This window comes from Cherax quadricarinatus, chromosome 66 (genome assembly GCF_038502225.1).
Source record: "Cherax quadricarinatus isolate ZL_2023a chromosome 66, ASM3850222v1, whole genome shotgun sequence".
NCBI classification, from domain to species: Eukaryota; Metazoa; Arthropoda; class Malacostraca; order Decapoda; family Parastacidae; genus Cherax; species Cherax quadricarinatus.
In genome coordinates, this window is record NC_091357.1 from 13425799 (window position 1) to 13446636 (window position 20838).

Genomic DNA, 20838 nt, shown 5'->3' on the forward strand with positions numbered 1-20838 from the left:
ATGAGAATAATTCAGTCGGATGAGAATCAAGCAGGAGGATAAAGGAATCTGGACAGGCTACAAGCCTGGTACAGCAACTGGCTCCTGGAGTTTAAACCCACCAAGTGCAAAGTCATGAAGTTTGGGGAAGGGCGAAAAAGGAATCACAAACAGAGTACAGACTAGGGGGGAGGGGCTAAAGACTGCAAACCTCGCTCAAGGAAAAGGAACTTGGGGTGAGTATAATACCGAATACATCTCCTGAGGCGCACATCAACCAAATAACTGCTGTACGTCAGGCCCATACTGGAGTATGCAGCACCAGTTTGGAACCCACACCAGGTCAAGCACGTCAAGAAATTACAGAAAGTACAAAGGTTTGCAACAAGACTAGTCCTGGAGCTAAGGGGCATGTCCTACGAGGAGAGGTTAAGGGAAATCGACCTGATGACACGAGGACAAGAGGGATGGGGAGGACATGATAACCACATAAAATACTGAGAGGAATTGACAAGGTGGACAGAGACAGGATGTTCCAGAGATGGGACACAGCAACAAGGGGTCACAGTTGGAAGTTAAAGACTCAGATAAGTCACAGGGATGTTAGGAAGTATTCCTTCAGTCAAAGAGTTGTCAGGAAGTGGAACAGTCTGGAGAGTGATGTAGTTGAGGTAGGATCCATGCATAGCTCTACTCACTCACTCATTTGACCATAAACAGAAATATTAATCTCAATCTTAAAATAATGAATCCTGTGATACTCCAATACTGAAACTATGTACTGTGCCAAAACAAAAGCATTCACATTGCTAAACTCACAAACTAGTATTTAGTCACTTAGCCATAATACCAACTTACCTCATAATTTGTAATATTTTACAATTAAGAATAAAACTAAGTCTGCCCGAAATGCCTAGCCATGCTAAGCGTTCTAGTGGTACACTCTGTAATCACAATTTTACTACATGTAAACCACACAATAACCAAATTTCTGTAAACTCAGCATTGTAATCCTTATAGAGAATAAACTTTGAATTTAATTTGAATAAAGCTCATGGAGCAGGGAGAGAGTGGACCTAGTAACGACCAGTGAAGAGGCAGGGCCAGGAGCTATGAATCAATGCCTGCAACCACAATTAGGTGAGTACACACACCAAGGTAAACGGGAAGCTGCTAGCCCACACCAGTGAAGAAAACAGAAAGTGGTTTTACATATATATATATATATATATATATATATATATATATATATATATATCTTTCTTTCTTTCAACACACTGGCCGTATCCCACCAAGGCGGGGTGGCCCAAAAGGAAAAAACGAAAGTTTCTCCTTTTACATTTAGTAATATATACATATATATATATATATATATATATATATATATATATATATATATATATATATATATATATATATATATATATATATATATATATATATATATATATATATATGTATATATATATATATATATATATATATATATATATATATATATATATATATATATATATATATATATATAATTCTGAGAAACAATATTATTCGCAAGCACATCTAAGGCCATTCAAAGATTCATACAGACACACGTCATCCTTCACCTGGTCAGAGTTACGCTCTGATGCCTTAATTAAACCACTAATCTGCAGGTACTACTTTATAATAATAATAATAATAATAATAATGCAGGTACTACTCAGTAGTTTAAATGTTTAATGACTGTTGTTGGGCAGTAAACAACGCCAGTATGAAGACGTAATATAAAATCCCCTTGTTAAACTCTTTTTCATATGCACTTGTTTTCTATTGGCAACTTGTACACCACTGGAAGTAAGTCACTTTGTATGATTTTTGGAGGGTTTCCTAGGTAATCTATGCATATGTTGCTATGTGTGAAAATTTGTGTGGACTGCCTCCAAGTGAGTCACCTACCCTGGCAAACTCTGTTGACACCGAGCTCTGAGGTGGGTACCTCAGCCTTACAAGTGACTTATAGGACAGATTTTCACAAATGATTGATGTTGCAAGAAACTCGCCTGCATGCACGTATAAAGGACTAACTTACTTGGTGTTGCAGCATATATCCTGATCTTCAACTTCCCTAAGCTTAGCCTTAGCCCCTCTGGACTTTCCCTCAGAAACCACGTGCAACTGGGAGCCTTAATTCCTGCAATATTCAATCGTTATTAGTGTCCTGCCTGCACCTTAGAAATGCCTATATCCAAGAGGGTATGTATCCCCTAGTATAACTATGCAGACACGGACACTAGCTTCCAGACTGCCTTGAGACACTGGTACTTACTGGGCATGCACTGCCTGTTGCACACCGGGCCCACAGATAAAACTCACTCACAATCTCCCCAGACACTGGCCAGAAATCTACGAGATAAAGTGGAGGTCTTGTCTTACTGTATGGGCCTGACGGAGGTCATCTACGGTACATCGAGGTGCCTCTACCAGATTTCCCCAGGTCTCAAATGTGAAGACACGCGGGGGGCGCCGTCTGCTGATCACGGCATGTCTTGTCCAGTTGGTGTCTGTCTTAAGAAGAACGAGCTGGTCTCTCTTCCAGACCCTCGTCTCTTCGTTCAAACTAGGGCTGCCAGTTCTCCCTAGCTAACTTATCCTAGTGTTTGCCTACATTATCGGCCTATTACTACCTATGTTAAGGTCTTAGGTCTACATTATTATTATCTACAGTTGCCTTACTACATTATTATTATCTACAGTTGCCTTAGTAAACCTAATATTAGTGTACTAACAGTAAAACTACCTACTCCTTCCCTGAAGGGTAAATCTATAAATTAAATAAATGCCTACCAACAATCCACGCCAAATAGAGAGAATGCTGTTTGTTTGGGAGAGTTTAAGGGCCAGCCAGCTCAGCCGTCCCATTACGGCCATGCTGGATCTGTCCTGTGGAACTTTAGGGACCAAATAAATTTCCACATCCTCCCACCGGCGAAGGTAGGCGCTAAGTCTAGATCAAGTATGCCTCCCGCAGGCCTTCCCAGTGGGCCCTGGACTTGAGCGCCATGCGACGGGTCGTCCGGCCTCTCAGCTCGGTCAGCCTCTGGTCTAATTTTTCATGTCCCGGTCCCACCGTGTGGACCTCAAGAGGTAAAAGCCTGTTGATGGGTCTTATAGTCTCGACACCATTCATTCTCACCTTCACCATTCTCAACCGTCCAGCCTTGTCTGGGTGGGTCGACACTACCAGGCCAAGAGGCCAGTATGCCCTGGGTGCCTCGGATTCTACTAGCACCAGGTCCCCTTCACTTAGCATCATCTTATTTGCCTCGGGGTCGGCACCATAGAAATGTTCCCGCAAGGTTGTCAAGTAATCCCTGCACCACACCTGGTTCCATTTGTCCAGGATGTTCACCAGTCTGTTGTGACTCCTGTGCAGTTCTTCATTGATGGGGGGACCATCTGGCCCATAATAATCCAGCTCCTTGGAAGACTGACTCAGAATTGCGGGGAAGGGCTCAATCCTCCTTCCAAACAGCATGTGATTGGGGGTGAGAGCTTCCTGCTCGTCAATCCCATTTTGTACGTAGGTCAGAGGCCTGTTATTGACTCTTGCCTCTATCTCAACTAACACTGTCCTCAGTTCATCAAAGCTCACTCTCCTGCCGTGCAAGACCTTCCGAATGCACCTTTTGACTGTGCCCACCATGCGTTCATAGAATCCCCCTTGCCAAGGCGCCCTGGGAGCTATGAACCTCCACTCGCACTCTATTCTCTTCAGGTCTTCTCGTACTTCTCCGTTGTCCCTAAGATTCCTGAAAACTTTATCGGCCGCCCTAAAGCTTGTGCCATTGTCCGAGATAATCAATCGCGGGCACGAGAATCTGGCTGTAAACCTCCTGAACAACTTCACGAAAGTCTTTGTTGACATATCTTCTGCCAACTCCAAATGCACAGCTCGAGTAGTGGCACAAGTAAACAGGCAGACATATACTTTCTGAGGGCCCACCCTATCGTCTCCTGGGTTCTTCAATGTGATAGCCCCAGTATAGTCTATTCCCAGAGTCTCAAAGGGCCTGTCACTATGTACCCGCTCCTGAGGCAGCGGTGGTGGACCAGGGTATGGTAGGGTCCTCCCATCGTACCGCCGGCAGACCGTGCAACTCTTTAGCACCCTTTTGACGGCAGCTCGACCCTTCAGTACCCAGTAATTCTGACGTAGGCAGGTGAGGGTATCTCCAAACCCCCCATGTAAGATCCTCTGATGGGCATCTTGTATCAATAGCTCTGACGCCCATCCCTCCTTTCCAAGTAGCACGGGATGTTTGGCCCCATAGCTGAGCTCAGAGTTTTGTATTCTTCCCCTGCATCTTATTAGCCCCGCATGATCTAGGAACAATCCCAATGAGTGAACCAATTTACTGTTCCCTGAGTCGTCGTTGGACACGTGTCCTGACGCCATAACCTGCTGCCTGGTTGCCAGTACTTCCAGCACGCCTGGAAACCTCTCCCTTTGGTACTGCCTTATCCAATATTCTCTGGGACCCACGAGAGACAACTGTCGACCTTGGCATACCTTGTCATGCAGCTTCCTCACAAATCGAAATACCATTTCCGTGACTCCTATAAGTTTCCTCCAAGAGGAGTAGCGCCTGGGGTCAAATAATTCAGTGTCGGGTTCCCCCGCAAAGTGTACTATGCTGCTGGTTGTCTCCCTGAATTTCTGCTCCGGCCAGCAATCCCTTGCCGGTAACCAGTCTGGGCCTTTGAACCAAATCTCGCTTTTACTCAGCTTTTTGTGTGTCACCCATCGGCTTATCAGGTCGGCTGGGTTTTGATCTGTAGGCACGTACAGAATTGTTGACGTTGACTGTAGTTCCCGTATCTCCTTTACCCGATTCCTGACATAAGGGAGCTTAGACCTGTCGTTCTGGACCCACTGTAAGGCCACCTCCGAGTCTGTCCATACATAGGTGTGTGTCACCCTCAGATTACTCAACACCTCCTCTATGTACTTACCCAGTCTTGCTCCCAGCAACATCGCCGTGAGCTCTAGCTTTGGGATCGAGCAATCCTTCAGGGGTGTCACCCACGCACGACTGGTGGCCAGACTGACCTGGTCCCCAGCCACCAAATACGCTACTGCCCCATAGGCCCTGGAGGAGGCATCACAGAAGACATGCAAGTCATAGTCCTGCCCGGTGCACCCGATGGACCTGGGGAATGTGAACTCATGCAATTCTGCTAGATCTTTGCTAACCAGATCCCACTCCTGGCAGACTGTTTCTGGCAGTGGGTCGTCCCAACCTAGGTTCAGCTCCCAGGTCTGTTGCACTAGCATCCTCCCTCGAATAGTGATGGGTGTCAACAAACCCAAAAGATCGAAGGCAGTCTGCACTTTGCTCAGCAAAGACCTCCTGGTCAGCTTCTTTTCCCCATCAGGTTTCCTCTTTAGCCTAAGTCTGTCTTCCTTGATTTCCCACTCCAATCCCAACACCGATGTTACCTCAGGTACTGAGTAGCCAGCATAGTCACGTTCCACCGTGCCCCGCAACGTTGGATTGTTTGTCACCCATTCTCTCAATGGCATATTAAGTAAGTAAGTAAGTAAGTAAATTTATTCAGGTATACACAATACAGTTACATAGAATTATCATACATAGCAGCATATGTGTAGAGAACCTAGGATAACCCAAAAAAGTCAGACAGAGTGACTTATTTCCATTGGGGTCCTTTTACCTTATTATTATAATATAAAGGTTATAATATTTTCTTATTATTCTATAATGAAGATAACATCTTATTATCATACTAAAAAGACTATCTACTACACGAGGGTCATTAAGACTATCTACAATACGAGGGTCATTAAGACTATCTACTACCCGAGGGTCATTACGACTATCTACAATACGAGGGTCATTACTAGGGATAAGGTAAAATTTACACGTATTTTAGCTAAAAAATAGAAAATCATTCCCCTCCCTTTCTGTTGCTTCATTCATCAGACACTTTTTGGCAGTCTTCTTGAACTGGTTCAAGCTATGACTGGCCTTGACATTTGTGGGTAGTCTGTTCCATTCCTTTATTGCTGTACAATAAAAGGTGTTTGAAGCCTGGCCACTGACTGTGGGTACTACAAAGTTGTGCTCTCTCCCCCTAGTACTATGATTGCTGCGGTTCCCAACCTTGACAAAATTGACAGCAAGATATTCTGGACACTGTTTGTGAGCAATTTTATAAACATGATTTAGCTTCAGTTGTTTTACTCTGTCTTCAACATTCAGCATATCCAACTGCTGTAATTCATCCTGGCCTACATGTTCTCTTGGTCCCAGCCCCAGGATGAATCTTACGATTTTGTTCTGGGTGATTTGCAGTCTATCTTTCAGTTTTTTTGTCAAGGCAGAGTACCAAGAAGAGCAAGCGTAATCCATATGGCATTGTATAAGGGCTAGACATAGATGCCGAGAGCATCTCCTGATTAGACTCTCGGTAAATGTCCATCAACAGCCTTTCATCTGAGGTGGTACCTTGCATGTTGTCTACATAAAATAGGGTCTTCAGTAATTCTTTAAGCAGGCTGTTACAGTTCACAAGGTGGTAGTCTATGGTAGCCTGTAATAAGAATGGTGAACTAGTGGCACCAAACAACACTGCCCTGAATCTGTAGGTATCATACCCTTGCTTGGGCACCTCCCTGTCAGTCAACCACAAGAACCTTGTGTAGTCCCTGTCTTGTGGCTGCAACCCAATACGTAGGAAGGCTTTGCTAATGTCTGCCGCATAGGCGTACTGTTCTGTCCTGAATCTCAACAACACATCTGCTAATTTCTGCGTCAGGGAGGGCCCTGTGAGCAGACAGTCGTTCAACGATGGCTCTCGGGGACTCGCCTGCGAGCTGCAGTTGAAGACTACTCTGATGGGAGTGGTTACCGACTCCTTGGTGACTGCCATGTGTGGAAGATAATGGGTGTTTTTCCCAGGGCTGGCATTGGGCACTTTCTCAATGAACCCAAGGGCCAGCTGTTCCTTAATAATATCATCATATTTCCCCACCAGACCCTTCTTGGTCAGGCTGTTCACCAATGAATTCAACTGACCCCGTGCTTTCTTGAAATTAGTGGGCAGCGTTGGGTGTCCCGGCTTCCATGGGAGTCGCACCCAGTACTGCCCGTCCCTGAACTGCACATGGTTCAAGTAATCTCGATACGTCTCTTCGTGTTCGGGGGGCGACTGGTCACCCTTAATCCCTACTACATCCAGGTCCCATAGTTTATGGACCGGCTCACTGTCGGATGTGCCAACTTGCGTCTCTGACAGACCTTCGTGCACCCCAATCCGCATCACCAGTACAGCCTCAGTCGCTGTAATACCGGAGCCCTCCTTTCCCGGGGTTGCAGGGAAATGAGCTGGTACCCTGCCTCCTACGATGTACCCCGCTGGAGTCCTGTACAGGCCAACACCCTCCTTGATAACCCTTCTCGTAGACACGAACTCGTCTACGTAATCTCCTCCTACCAAGATTCCCACATTACTAACATTGTCTGTAGCAATGTCTGGTTCCGCTAGCTTCACACCTAACTCCCTCAGATGTTTGACTGCTGCGGCCAGTCCCTTAGTGGTAATGATATTGGGCAGTTTCTTCACTATCAAGGCTGAAATTTCCCGTCGATGCCCGGCTAACCTGACCGTCACATTGACTACTGGATAAGACCTGCGTGGGACTTCCCCACCAAACCCTTCCACCTTCATGTCAACATTACCACCTGTCTTCAGCTTCAACCTAATTGCTAGACTCTCTGTTATGAAGGATCTCTGTGCCCCACTGTCGAAGAACAAACGGGTTGTTTCAGACTTCTTCCCATTCGTAACCACCGCCATTATGGTGGGCAAGGCCACCGAACCTTGAAACTGCTCCCCAGAACAAATTCCCGGTGCCGCACTCACCACACTCATCACTGCTTCCGACTCGTCCTTGCTCTCCGCCCCTTCTTGCGGTCTGCTTTCCTTAGCGTGTGGTGATCCGGTGTCATTAGGACACAGTGCACTGTGGTGCCTACCTTTCCGGCAGCCCCAACACTCATTGAGTTGGGCACTACAGTCCCTGGCAAAATGTTCTCCACAACACTTGAAACAAAGTCTCAACTCCCTTAGTCGCTGAACCCTTTTGTTATAGGTGGTGAAGCTCGGACACCCTGAACTAGCGTGTTCTTCTTCACAAAACACGCACCGTCTCTTACTGGCCGCTTTAGTGGCTTCTCCCTTGGCCCTGTGGGTGGAGGACTCGCCCTGGGCATAATACGTGCCGACCCTAGTAGGAGGTGGTGTAGGTCTATCTCTCGAATGTCTGGGGAAGTTGACCGACTTCTCCTTGGTAGGTAATTTCTCCCCCTGACCTACGCTCAGGTGAGATATGAGATCCCCTAACCCTTCAATAATTTGTTTTATCGTGAACCTATTCGTCCGATATTTTAAGTGCAACTCATGCACTGTAGTGCTAGCCAGTTTCCTCTGAATCACCTGGCTAAGGACCCATTCTGAATCATCCTCATCATGCAAATCTCTGAAACTATTTGTCAAGCTCATAATTTCAATACGGAACTTCTCTAGGCTTTGACGGTCATGTAGGCAAGCCTCTAGATCCAACAACCGATAAAGTATAGCTACCTTTATCTCCTCAGTGTTGCCAAACATGTCTTCTAATTGGTCTTTGGCATGTTGGTAATTAGTGTCAGTAATCTGGTAGTGCCGGACCAGGTCTAAGGCTTTACCCTTGAGCTGCGACCGCAAATACTGCAACTTGACGGCATCTGACAAATCGTTCCTGTCATCTATCTGGGCTTTAAACTGATCCCAGAAAGCAATGTTCTCAGTTAGGGTTCCGTCAAATGTCGGTAAATTCAACTGGGGCAACCTGGGCAACATATTGACAGGTGTGTGGCTGTTTGGGGTACCTGCGGTGTTCAACACCGCCCTTGGAATACTAGCCTTTAATGTACTTAACTTATCTTTGTACATATTCATCTCCTGATGACAATCTACATCATCCTTAGTGAATTCGTCCAGAGCCTGCTGAAGACTACCCTGGGATTCATTATCCTCAATAGCCTGTAGCTCATATGCTGAGAATGCTTGTTCATAGGCTTCCCATTTTTCCCCCAAACTCTTCAAGCAGTCTTGCAAATCATCGCAGTCTACGTTACTGCGTTGGCAAGTAGCCTTGCACCTGTTACGCGTTCTGTTCAGATGCCCTTTGTATGCCGCTACTGATCGTTTTAATTTTGCTAACACTGAACCAGACTCTCCTGAACTCCCATCAGCCATTGTCGAAGTTTAATGAGGAGTGTGACACTAATTGTACTTTACCCAGTCCACCCCACAGCACGTCACGGTGTTAGGTAAGAATGAACGAGTCTCAAGGCTTCTCAACAAGCTTAACAATTCCCTTTGTTATATTGACTCTACTCTGACTTAAAATGTACACTGTTAGCTCTCAAATCCCAATCAAAATGTGTATCGATGTGAAAGCTTAACCTAGCACTTTCCTGTACAATGCCAGCAAATAATTACAGGACTTAACCTAGTCTCAGGTACAATTCACAAATCCCACATTAACATGAATCAAAGACAATGAAAATCACACAATAAAAAGTGCAGTATACAAATTAAAATCACTTGGTTAACACAAATAAATTCAACAATTCAACTTGTGAAACAGTAAATGAATAATGTATGTAAACAGCTTGGTCTAACTGCCCAGTTTACTCTGTCTAGCGTGGATGGTTGGATAAGGTAAATCCTAACCTAACTAGTGTGCTATAACTTAAACCTGACTTTATAACTCCCTGTAAATAATAACTAGGTTAAATCTGTCCTAGCTACTATAACTGTTGTAAATATTGCACAAGCCTAGCCTAACTGTGGCTACCTTGCAAATCCACTGTAAGTAATCAACACACAAGTCTCCTACTCTGGATTACTTGTAATCACTGTAAATAATTAAATTCACAAGCTTCTCTAGCCTACCTGGCCTGCCTGTAAATTACTGCAAATAACAACTTCTGTGTATAGTCAGCTTGGCCTAGCCTCTGTGTAACTCTGGGCCTAAGTGTGCTAACTTAACCTAACTCTGTTAAACTGGTTCCTAACTGTGGCCTAGCTATGATAGCTTAACCTAGCTATTCCACATCACGGTTTTCAAAGGACCACTTTTGTGAAAATTTGTGTGGACTGCCTCCAAGTGAGTCACCTACCCTGGCAAACTCTGTTGACACCGAGCTCTGAGGTGGGTACCTCAGCCTCACAAGTGGCTTATAGGACAGATTTTCACAAATGATTGATGTTGCAAGAAACTCGCCTGCATGCACGTATAAAGGACTAACTTACTTGGTGTTGCAGCATATATCCTGATCTTCAACTTCCCTAAGCTTAGCCTTAGCCCCTCTGGACTTTCCCTCAGAAACCACGTGCAACCGGGAGCCTTAATTCCTGCAATATTCAATCGTTATTAGTGTCCTGCCAGCACCTCAGAAATGCCTATATCCAAGAGGGTATGTATCCCCTAGTATAACTATGCAGACACGGACACTAGCTTCCAGACTGCCTTGAGACACTGGTACTTACTGGGCATGCACTGCCTGTTGCACACCGGGCCCACAGATAAAACTCACTCACAATCTCCCCATACACTGGCCAGAAATCTACGAGATAAAGTGGAGGTCTTGTCTTACTGTATGGGCCTGACGGAGGTCATCTACGGTACATCGAGGTGCCTCTACCAGATTTCCCCAGGTCTCAAATGTGAAGACACGCGGGGGGCGCCGTCTGCTGATCACGGCATGTCTTGTCCAGTTGGTGTCTGTCTTAAGAAGAACGAGCTGGTCTCTCTTCCAGACCCTCGTCTCTTCGTTCAAACTAGGGCTGCCAGTTCTCCCTAGCTAACTTATCCTAGTGTTTGCCTACATTATCGGCCTATTACTACCTATGTTAAGGTCTTAGGTCTACATTATTATTATCTACAGTTGCCTTAGTAAACCTAATATTAGTGTACTAACAGTAAAACTACCTACTCCTTCCCTGAAGGGTAAATCTATAAATTAAATAAATGCCTACCAACAATCTACACCAAATAGAGAGAATGCTGTTTGTTTGGGAGGGTTTAAGGGCCAGCCAACTCAGCCGTCCCATTACGGCCATGCTGGATCTGTCCTGTGGAACTTTAGGGACCAAATAAATTTCCACACTATGTATGATCATTTTTGTAACTATTTATGTGTACCAGCACCTGTGCTAAGATAAGATTCTGTTGGGATTTTTAACCCCAGGGAGTTAGCCACCCAGGATAACTCGAGAAAGTCAGTGCGTCATCGAGGGACTGTCTGTCTTATTTCCATTGTGGTCCTCAGTCTTAATAATGATATCTTTATTTCTACAAGTACATGTACAAGGTATACAGGCCTAGCTGACATCAGTGACATACGACTATATAGAAAATCGCTTGTTATGTAGCGCATTTCGGGCAAATTAGATCACTTTTGTCCCAGGATGCGACCCACATCAGTTGACTAACACCCAGGTACCCATTTTATACTGATGGGTGAACATGGACAACAGGTGTCTTATGGAAATACGTCCTAATGTTATCCAACTGTCCCTCATTCAAATAGGTACCCAGGTACCTACTTTCTAGGTGAACGGGACAACAGGTGTAAGGAAACATGTAGAAATGTTTCCACCCCGCCGGAAATCGAGCCCAGGCCCTCAGCGTGTGAAACGAGAGCTTTACCTATCCAGGCCACAGGGTCCTACAGTACACCAAGTCAAGTATGTTTTAATCCTGGATACAGAGGTTAGAGTAAACTTTTAGCGTGTATGTACTCAGAGATATACACCTGTCGGTTTATAAGCCCTTGTATACATTGACCATTACAACAGAACTGTGACCCTTACGAATTTAGCCCTTATGGTAATATAAGAAAATCACATTATCATTATATTTAGGGAAACCTATAAACCCGTAGAGGTCGTACAGCGCCTAGGGGGATGGAAGGCAGTCAGCCACCGGTGGCCTGGTGGCTAAAGCTCCCGCTTCACACACGGAGGGCCCGGGTTCGATTCCCGGCGGGTGGAAACATTTCGGCACGTTTCCTTACACCTGTTGTCCTGTTCACCTAGCAGCAAACAGGTACCTGGGTGTTAGTCGACTGGTGTGGGTCGCATCCTGGGGGACAAGATTGAGGACCCCAATGGAAATAAGTTAGACAGTCCTCAATGACGCACTGACTTTCTTGGGTTATCCTGGGTGGCTAACCCTCCGGGGTTAAAAATCCGAACGAAATCTTAATCTTATCTTAACTTTGGGCAGGTATCAGAAAGGTACTAAGGAGAGTAATAAATGATAAAAATAAACAAGGATGACCTCTTGAATAGTCTACCAAAAAATATATAAAACATGGGAGCAAGAGATAGTGTATCAAAAAATGCAGAATGTCCATACCACAACAGATGACCCGAAACTATCTAGTCACCCACATGGTGCTAAGCCAGACCCATCCCCCAGTCATAGTACTAATACCCACAGTGCTGGTGCTGGCCCAGGCTCCCCCAGTCATAGCACTAATACCCACAGTGCTGGTGCTGGCCCAGGCTCAGCCCCCAGCCCCAGTGCTGACCCAGACCCATCTCCCAGCCTTACTGCCAGCCCAGACTCTCCTAGGGACACTACCAAAACCACCACAAAAACAGTAAATATACAACCATCTAGAACCGTAAATATACAACCATCATTGCACAAGACCGTGGCCCAGAGTACAGATGTTGGAGAGGAGTCTCCTCCTTCTTCCTCTGCTGAGGACGCGGTTAACCTCCAAGAAGATATAAACAAAGTTTTCCAGTGGGCAATGGTAAACAATATGATGTTCAATGAGGACAAATTCCAACTACTCCGTTATGGAAAACTGGAGGAGATAATAACTAGAACAGGGTATACTACTGACTCCGGCCATACAATAGAGCGGAAAAATAATGTAAGGGACCTGGGAGTAGTAATGTCTGAGGATCTCACTTTCAAGGATCACAACAGTGCCACGATCTCACGTGCAAAGAAAATGATAGGATGGATAATGAGAACTTTCAAAACGAGAGATGCCAAGCCAATAATGATCCTTTTCAAATCACTTGTTCTCTCTAGGCTGGAATACTGCTGTACATTAACATCTCCATTCAAAGCAGGCGAAATCGCAGATCTAGAGAGTGTACAGAGATCCTTTACTGCACGTATAAGTTCTGTCAAGCACCTTAACTACTGGGAACGCTTGGAAGCACTTGACTTGTACTCGTTGGAACGCAGGAGGGAGAGATATATCATAATCTACACTTGGAAAATCTTGGAAGGAATGGTCCCAAATCTGCACACAGAAATCACTCCCTACGAAAGTAAAAGACTGAGCAGACGATGCAAAATGCCCCCAATAAAAAGTAGGGGCGCCATTGGTACACTAAGGGAAAACACCATAAGTGTATGGGGCCCAAAACTGTTCAACAGCCTCCCATCAAGCATTAGGGAAATTGCCAAAAAGCCCCTGGCTGCCTTCAAGAGAGAGCTGGACAGATATCTAAAGTCAGTGCCGGATCAGCCGGGCTGTGGCTCGTACGTTGGACTGCATGCGGCCAGCAGTAACAGCCTAGTTGATCAGGCCCTGATCCATCGGGAGGCCTGGTCATGGACCGGGCCGCGGGGGCGTTGGTCCCCGGAATAACCTCCAGGTAACCAGGTAAGGTAGGACAGGTTCAGTTCCTGGCATTCAGAACCCCTCACCAGCATCAAGGAACCTCCCGGAGGGAGGAAGACACCAGCCACACTTGAACCACTAAAGGTAAGCTTGAGCCTGGGCATGCAGGTGTCTCCGGGCTGGTGGTGCTTGAGCCTGTGCATGCAGGTACCCCCGGGCTGGTGGTACTTGAGCCTGGGCATGCAGGTACCCCCGGGCTGGTGGTACTTGAGCCTGGGCATGCAGGTATCCCCGGGCTGGTGGTACTTGAGCCTGGGCATGCAGGTATCCCCGGGCTGGTGGTACTTGAGCCTGGGCATGCAGGTATCCCCGGGCTGGTGGTACTTGAGCCTGGGCATGCAGGTATCCCCGGGCTGGTGGTACTTGAGCCTGGGCATGCAGGTATCCCCGGGCTGGTGGTACTTGAGCCTGGGCATGCAGGTATCCCCGGGCTGGTGGTACTTGAGCCTGTGCATGCAGGTACCCCCGGGCTGGTGGTACTTGAGCCTGGGCATGCAGGTACCCCCGGGCTGGTGGTACTTGAGCCTGGGCATGCAGGTATATCCCCGGGCTGGTGGTACTTGAGCCTGGGCATGCAGGTATCCCCGGGCTGGTAGTACTTGAGCCTGGGCATGCAGGTATCCCCGGGCTGGTGGTACTTGAGCCTGGGCATGCAGGTATCCCCGGGCTGGTGGTACTTGAGCCTGGGCATGCAGGTATCCCCGGGCTGGTAGTACTTGAACCTGGGCATGCAGGTATCCCCGGGCTGGTGGTACTTGAGCCTGGGCATGCAGGTATCCCCGGGCTAGTGTTACTTGAGCCTGGGCATGCAGGTGTCCCCGGGCTGGTGGTACTTGAGCCTGGGCATGCAGGTATCCCCGGGCTGGTGGTACTTGAGCCTGGGCATGCAGGTATCCCCGGGCTGGTGGTACTTGAGCCTGGGCATGCAGGTATCCCCGGGCTGGTGGTACTTGAGCCTGGGCATGCAGGTATCCCCGGGCTGGTGGTACTTGAGCCTGGGCATGCAGGTATCCCCGGGCTGGTGGTACTTGAGCCTGGGCATGCAGGTATCCCCGGGCTGGTGGTACTTGAGCCTGGGCATGCAGGTATCCCCGGGCTGGTGGTACTTGAGCCTGGGCATGCAGGTATCCCCGGGCTGGTGGTACTTGAGCCTGGGCATGCAGGTATCCCCGGGCTGGTGGTACTTGAGCCTGGGCATGCAGGTATCCCCGGGCTGGTGGTACTTGAGCCTGGGCATGCAGGTATCCCCGGGCTGGTGGTACTTGAGCCTGGGCATGCAGGTATCCCCGGGCTGGTAGTACTTGAGCCTGGGCATGCAGGTATCCTCGGGCTGGTGGTACTGGCGCCTGTGCACGCAGGTATCCCCGGGCTGGTGGTACTTGAGCCTGGGCATGCAGGTATCCCCGGGCTGGTGGTACTTGAGCCTGGGCATGCAGGTATCCCCGGGCTGGTGGTACTTGAGCCTGGGCATGCAGGTATCCCCGGGCTGGTGGTACTTGAGCCTGGGCATGCAGGTATCCCCGGGCTGGTGGTACTTGAGCCTGGGCATGCAGGTATCCCCGGGCTGGTGGTACTTGAGCCTGGGCATGCAGGTATCCCGGGTTGGTGGTACTTGAGCCTGGGCATGCAGGTATCCCCGGGCTGGTGGTACTTGAGCCTGGGCATGCAGGTATCCCCGGGCTGGTGGTACTTGAGCCTGGGCATGCAGGTATCCCCGGGCTGTATGGTACTTGAGCCTGGGCATGCAGGTATCCCCGGGCTGGTGGTACTTGAGCCTGGGCATGCAGGTATCCCCGGGCTGGTGGTACTTGAGCCTGGGCATGCAGGTATCCCCGGGCTGATGGTACTTGAGCCTGGGCATGCAGGTATCCCCGGGCTGGTGGTACTTGAGCCTGGGCATGCAGGTATCCCCGGACTTGTGGTACTTGAGCCTGGGCATGCATGTATCCCCGGGCTGGTGGTACTTGAGCCTGGGCATGCAGGTATCCCCGGGCTGGTAGTACTTGAGCCTGGGCATGCAGGTATCCCCGGGCTGGTGGTACTTGAGCCTGGGCATGCAAGTATCCCCAGGCTGGTGGTACTTGAGCCTGGGCATGCAGGTATCCCCGGGCTGGTGGTACTTGAGCCTGGGCATGCAGGTATCCCCGGGCTGGTGGTACTTGAGCCTGGGCATGCAGGTATCCCCGGGCTGGTGGTACTTGAGCCTGGGCATGCAGGTATCCCCGGGCTGGTGGTACTTGAGCCTGGTGGTACTTGAGCCTGGGCATGCAGGTATCCCCCTGGTGGTATTGAGCCTGGGCATGCAGGTATCCCCGGGCTGGTGGTACTTGAGCCTGGGCATGCAGGTATCCCCGGGCTGGTGGTACTTGAGCCTGGGCATGCAGGTATCCCCGGGCTGGTGGTACTTGAGCCTGGGCATGCAGGTATCCCCGGGCTGGTGGTACTTGAGCCTGGGCATGCAGGTATCCCCGGGCTGGTGGTACTTGAGCCTGGGCATGCAGGTATCCCCGGGCTGGTGGTACTTGAGCCTGGGCATGCAGGTATCCCCGGGCTGGTGGTACTTGAGCCTGGGCATGCAGGTATCCCCGGGCTGGTGGTACTTGAGCCTGGGCATGCAGGTATCCCCGGGCTGGTGGTACTTGAGCCTGGGCATGCCCCCGGGCTGGTGGTACTTGAGCCTGGGCATGCAGGTATCCCCGGGCTGGTGGTACTTGAGCCTGGGCATGCAGGTATCCCCGGGCTGGTGGTACTTGAGCCTGGGCATGCAGGTATCCCCGGGCTGGTGGTACTTGAGCCTGGGCATGCAGGTATCCCCGGGCTGGTGGTACTTGAGCCTGGGCATGCAGGTACCCCCGGGCTGGTGGTACTTGAGCCTGGGCATGCAGGTATCCCCGGGCTGGTGGTACTTGAGCCTGTGCATGCAGGTACCCCCGGGCTGGTGGTACTTGAGCCTGGGCATGCAGGTACCCCCGGGCTGGTGGTACTTGAGCCTGGGCATGCAGGTATCCCCGGGCTGGTGGTACTTGAGCCTGGGCATGCAGGTATCCCCGGGCTGGTGGTACTTGAGCCTGGGCATGCAGGTATCCCCGGGCTGGTGGTACTTGAGCCTGGGCATGCAGGTCTCCCCGGGCTGGTGGTACTTGAGCCTGGGCATGCAGGTATCCCCGGGCTGGTGGTACTTGAGCCTGGGCATGCAGGTATCCCCGGGCTGGTGGTACTTGAGCCTGGGCATGCAGGTATCCCCGGGCTGGTGGTACTTGAGCCTGGGCATGCAGGTATCCCCGGGCTGGTGGTACTTGAGCCTGGGCATTCATGTATCCCCGGGCTGGTGGTACTTGAGCCTGGGCATGCAGGTACCCCATGCAGGTATCCCCGGGCTGGTGGTACTTGAGCCTGGGCATGCAGGTATCCCCGGGCTGGTGGTACTTGAGCCTGCATGCATGCAGGTATTCCCGGGCTGGTGGTACTTGAGCCTGGGCATGCAGGTATCCCCGGGCTGGTGGTACTTGAGCCTGGGCATGCAGGTATCCCCGGGCTGGTGGTACTTGAGCCTGGGCATGCAGGTACCCCCGGGCTGGTGGTACTTGAACCTGGGCATGCAGGTATCCCCGGGCTGGTGGTACTTGAGCCTGGGCATGCAGGTATCCCCGGGCTGGTGGTACTTGAGCCTGGGCATGCAGGTATCCCCGGGCTGGTGGTACTTGAGCCTGGGCATGCAGGTATCCCCGGGCGGGTGGTACTTGAGCCTGGGCATGCAGGTATCCCCGGGCTGGTGGTACTTGAGCCTGGGCATGCAGGTATCCCCGGGCTGGTGGTACTTGAGCCTGGGCATGCAGGTATCCCCGGGCTGGTGGTACTTGAGCCTGGGCATGCAGGTATCCCCGGGCTGGTGGTACTTGAGCCTGGGCATGCAGGTATCCCCGGGCTGGTGGTACTTGAGCCTGGGCATGCAGGTATCCCCGGGCTGGTGGTACTTGAGCCTGGGCATGCAGGTATCCCCGGGCTGGTGGTACTTGAGCCTGGGCATGCAGGTATCCCCGGGCTGGTGGTACTTGAGCCTGGGCATGCAGGTATCCCCGGGCTGGTGGTACTTGAGCCTGGGCATGCAGGTATCCCCGGGCTGGTGGTACTTGAGCCTGGGCATGCAGGTATCCCCGGGCTGGTGGTACTTGAGCCTGGGCATGCAGGTATCCCCGGGCTGGTGGTACTTGAGCCTGGGCATGCAGGTATCCCCGGGCTGGTGGTACTTGAGCCTGGGCATGCAGGTATCCCCGGGCTGGTGGTACTTGAGCCTGGGCATGCAGGTATCCCCGGGCTGGTGGTACTTGAGCCTGGGCATGCAGGTATCCCCGGGCTGGTGGTACTTGAGCCTGGGCATGCAGGTATCCCCGGGCTGGTGGTACTTGAGCCTGGGCATGGGCATGCAGGTATCCCCGGGCTGGTGGTACTTGAGCCTGGGCATGCAAGTATCCCCAGGCTGGTGGCACTTGAGCCTGGGCATGCAGGTATCCCCGGGCTGGTGGTACTTGAGCCTGGGCATGCAGGTATCCCCGGGCTAGTGGTACTTGAGCCTGGGCATGCAGGTATCCCCGGGCTGGTGGTACTTGAGCCTGGGCATGCAGGTATCCCCGGGCTGGTGGTACTTGAGCCTGGGCATGCAGGTATCCCCGGGCTGGTGGTACTTGAGCCTGGGCATGCAGGTATCCCCGGGCTGGTGGTACTTGAGCCTGGGCATGCAGGTATCCCCGGGCTGGTGGTACTTGAGCCTGGGCATGCAGGTATCCCCGGGCTGGTGGTACTTGAGCCTGGGCATGCAGGTATCCCCGGGCTGGTGGTACTTGAGCCTGGGCATGCAGGTATCCCCGGGCTGGTGGTACTTGAGCCTGGGCATGCAGGTATCCCCGGGCTGGTGGTACTTGAGCCTGGGCATGCAGGTATCCCCGGGCTGGTGGTACTTGAGCCTGGGCATGCAGGTATCCCCGGGCTGGTGGTACTTGAGCCTGGGCATGTACTTGAGCCTGGGCATAGGTATCCCCGGGCTGGTGGTACTTGAGCCTGGGCATGCAGGTATCCCCGGGCTGGTGGTACTTGAGCCTGGGCATGCAGGTATCCCCGGGCTGGTGGTACTTGAGCCTGGGCATGCAGGTATCCCCGGGCTGGTGGTACTTGAGCCTGGGCATGCAGGTATCCCCGGGCTGGTGGTACTTGAGCCTGGGCATGCAGGTATCCCCGGGCTGGTGGTACTTGAGCCTGGGCATGCAGGTATCCTCGGGCTGGTGGTACTTGAGCCTGGGCATGCAGGTATCCCCGGGCTGGTGGTACTTGAGCCTGGGCATGCAGGTATCCCCGGGCTGGTGGTACTTGAGCCTGGGCATGCAGGTATCCCCGGGCTGGTGGTACTTGAGCCTGGGCATGCAGGTATCCCCGGGCTGGTGGTACTTGAGCCTGGGCATGCAGGTATCCCCGGGCTGGTGGTACTTGAGCCTGGGCATGCAGGTATCCCCGGGCTGGTGGTACTTGAGCCTGGGCATGCAGGTATCCCCGGGCTGGTGGTACTTGAGCCTGGGCATGCAGGTATCCCCGGGCTGGTGGTACTTGAGCCTGGGCATGCAGGTATCCCCGGGCTGGTGGTACTTGAGCCTGGGCATGCAGGTATCCCCGGGCTGGTGGTACTTGAGCCTGGGCATGCAGGTATCCCCGGGCTGGTGGTACTTGAGCCTGGGCATGCAGGTATCCCCGGGCTGGTGGTACTTGAGCCTGGGCATGCAGGTATCCCCGGGCTGGTGGTACTTGAGCCTGGGCATGCAGGTATCCCCGGGCTGGTGGTACTTGAGCCTGGGCATGCAGGTATCCCCGGGCTGGTAGTACTTGAGCCTGGGCATGCAGGTATCCTCGGGCTGGTGGTACTTGAGCCTGGGCATGCAAGTATCCCCAGGCTGGTGGTACTTGAGCCTGGGCATGCAGGTATCCCCGGGCTGGTGGTACTTGAGCCTGGGCATGCAGGTATCCCCGGGCTGGTGGTACTTGAGCCTGGGCATGCAGGTATCCCCGGGCTGGTGGTACTTGAGCCTGGGCATGCAGGTATCCCGGGTTGGTGGTACTTGAGCCTGGGCATGCAGGTATCCCCGGGCTGGTGGTACTTGAGCCTGGGCATGCAGGTATCCCCGGGCTGGTGGTACTTGAGCCTGGGCATGCAGGTATCCCCGGGCTGGTGGTACTTGAGCCTGGGCATGCAGGTATCCCCGGGCTGGTGGTACTTGAGCCTGGGCATGCAGGTATCCCCGGGCTGATGGTACTTGAGCCTGGGCATGCAGGTATCCCCGGGCTGGCGGTACTTGAGCCTGGGCATGCAGGTATCCCCGGACTGGTGGTACTTGAGCCTGGGCATGCAGGTATCCCCGGGCTGATGGTACTTGAGCCTGGGCATGCAGGTATCCCCGGGCTGGCGGTACTTGAGCCTGGGCATGCAGGTATCCCCGGACTGGTGGTACTTCCACCTCAACTTGCTGATATTATTCAGTGTAGCAACGGTACACTACCGGTAACAAGCAAGCAAGCAGGTTCAATAAGTAATTAAGTAATTATACGTAAATACGTAAGTTTTGTTCAGGTTCCCTACAAAGGTTTAAATTTTTACAATTATCTTACAAAGTAATATATGGAAAACTAAACACAAATGAATATAAAGGGTCGCATTACACTGCGTTTGTGTCTAATTTTTCCATCGTGTCGGTATTCTATATCTATATCTTTATAGTAACATATATTTGACTTTATTGATTAACAAATAATATCAGTGTCACTTATTACCTCAGATTTTTTACTTTATTGGATAAATAAAGTCAGGGTCACTTATTGCTCCAAGTTTTTTACTTTATTGGATGGCAAATAAAGTCAGGGTCATTTATTGCCATGGGTTTTTGTATTTAGGTTTCGTATATACGTTTATAATTTTACAATGGTGTATGTACACATTAGTATTCTAGGAGAACCAAATTAAGTAAAACAATGTGTTGCTTCTTGTTTATCCACCAGGGTGAACACTGGTGCTTGTTTATGTCCTAAGATGGTGAAACCTTCAGTGGTAACGGGA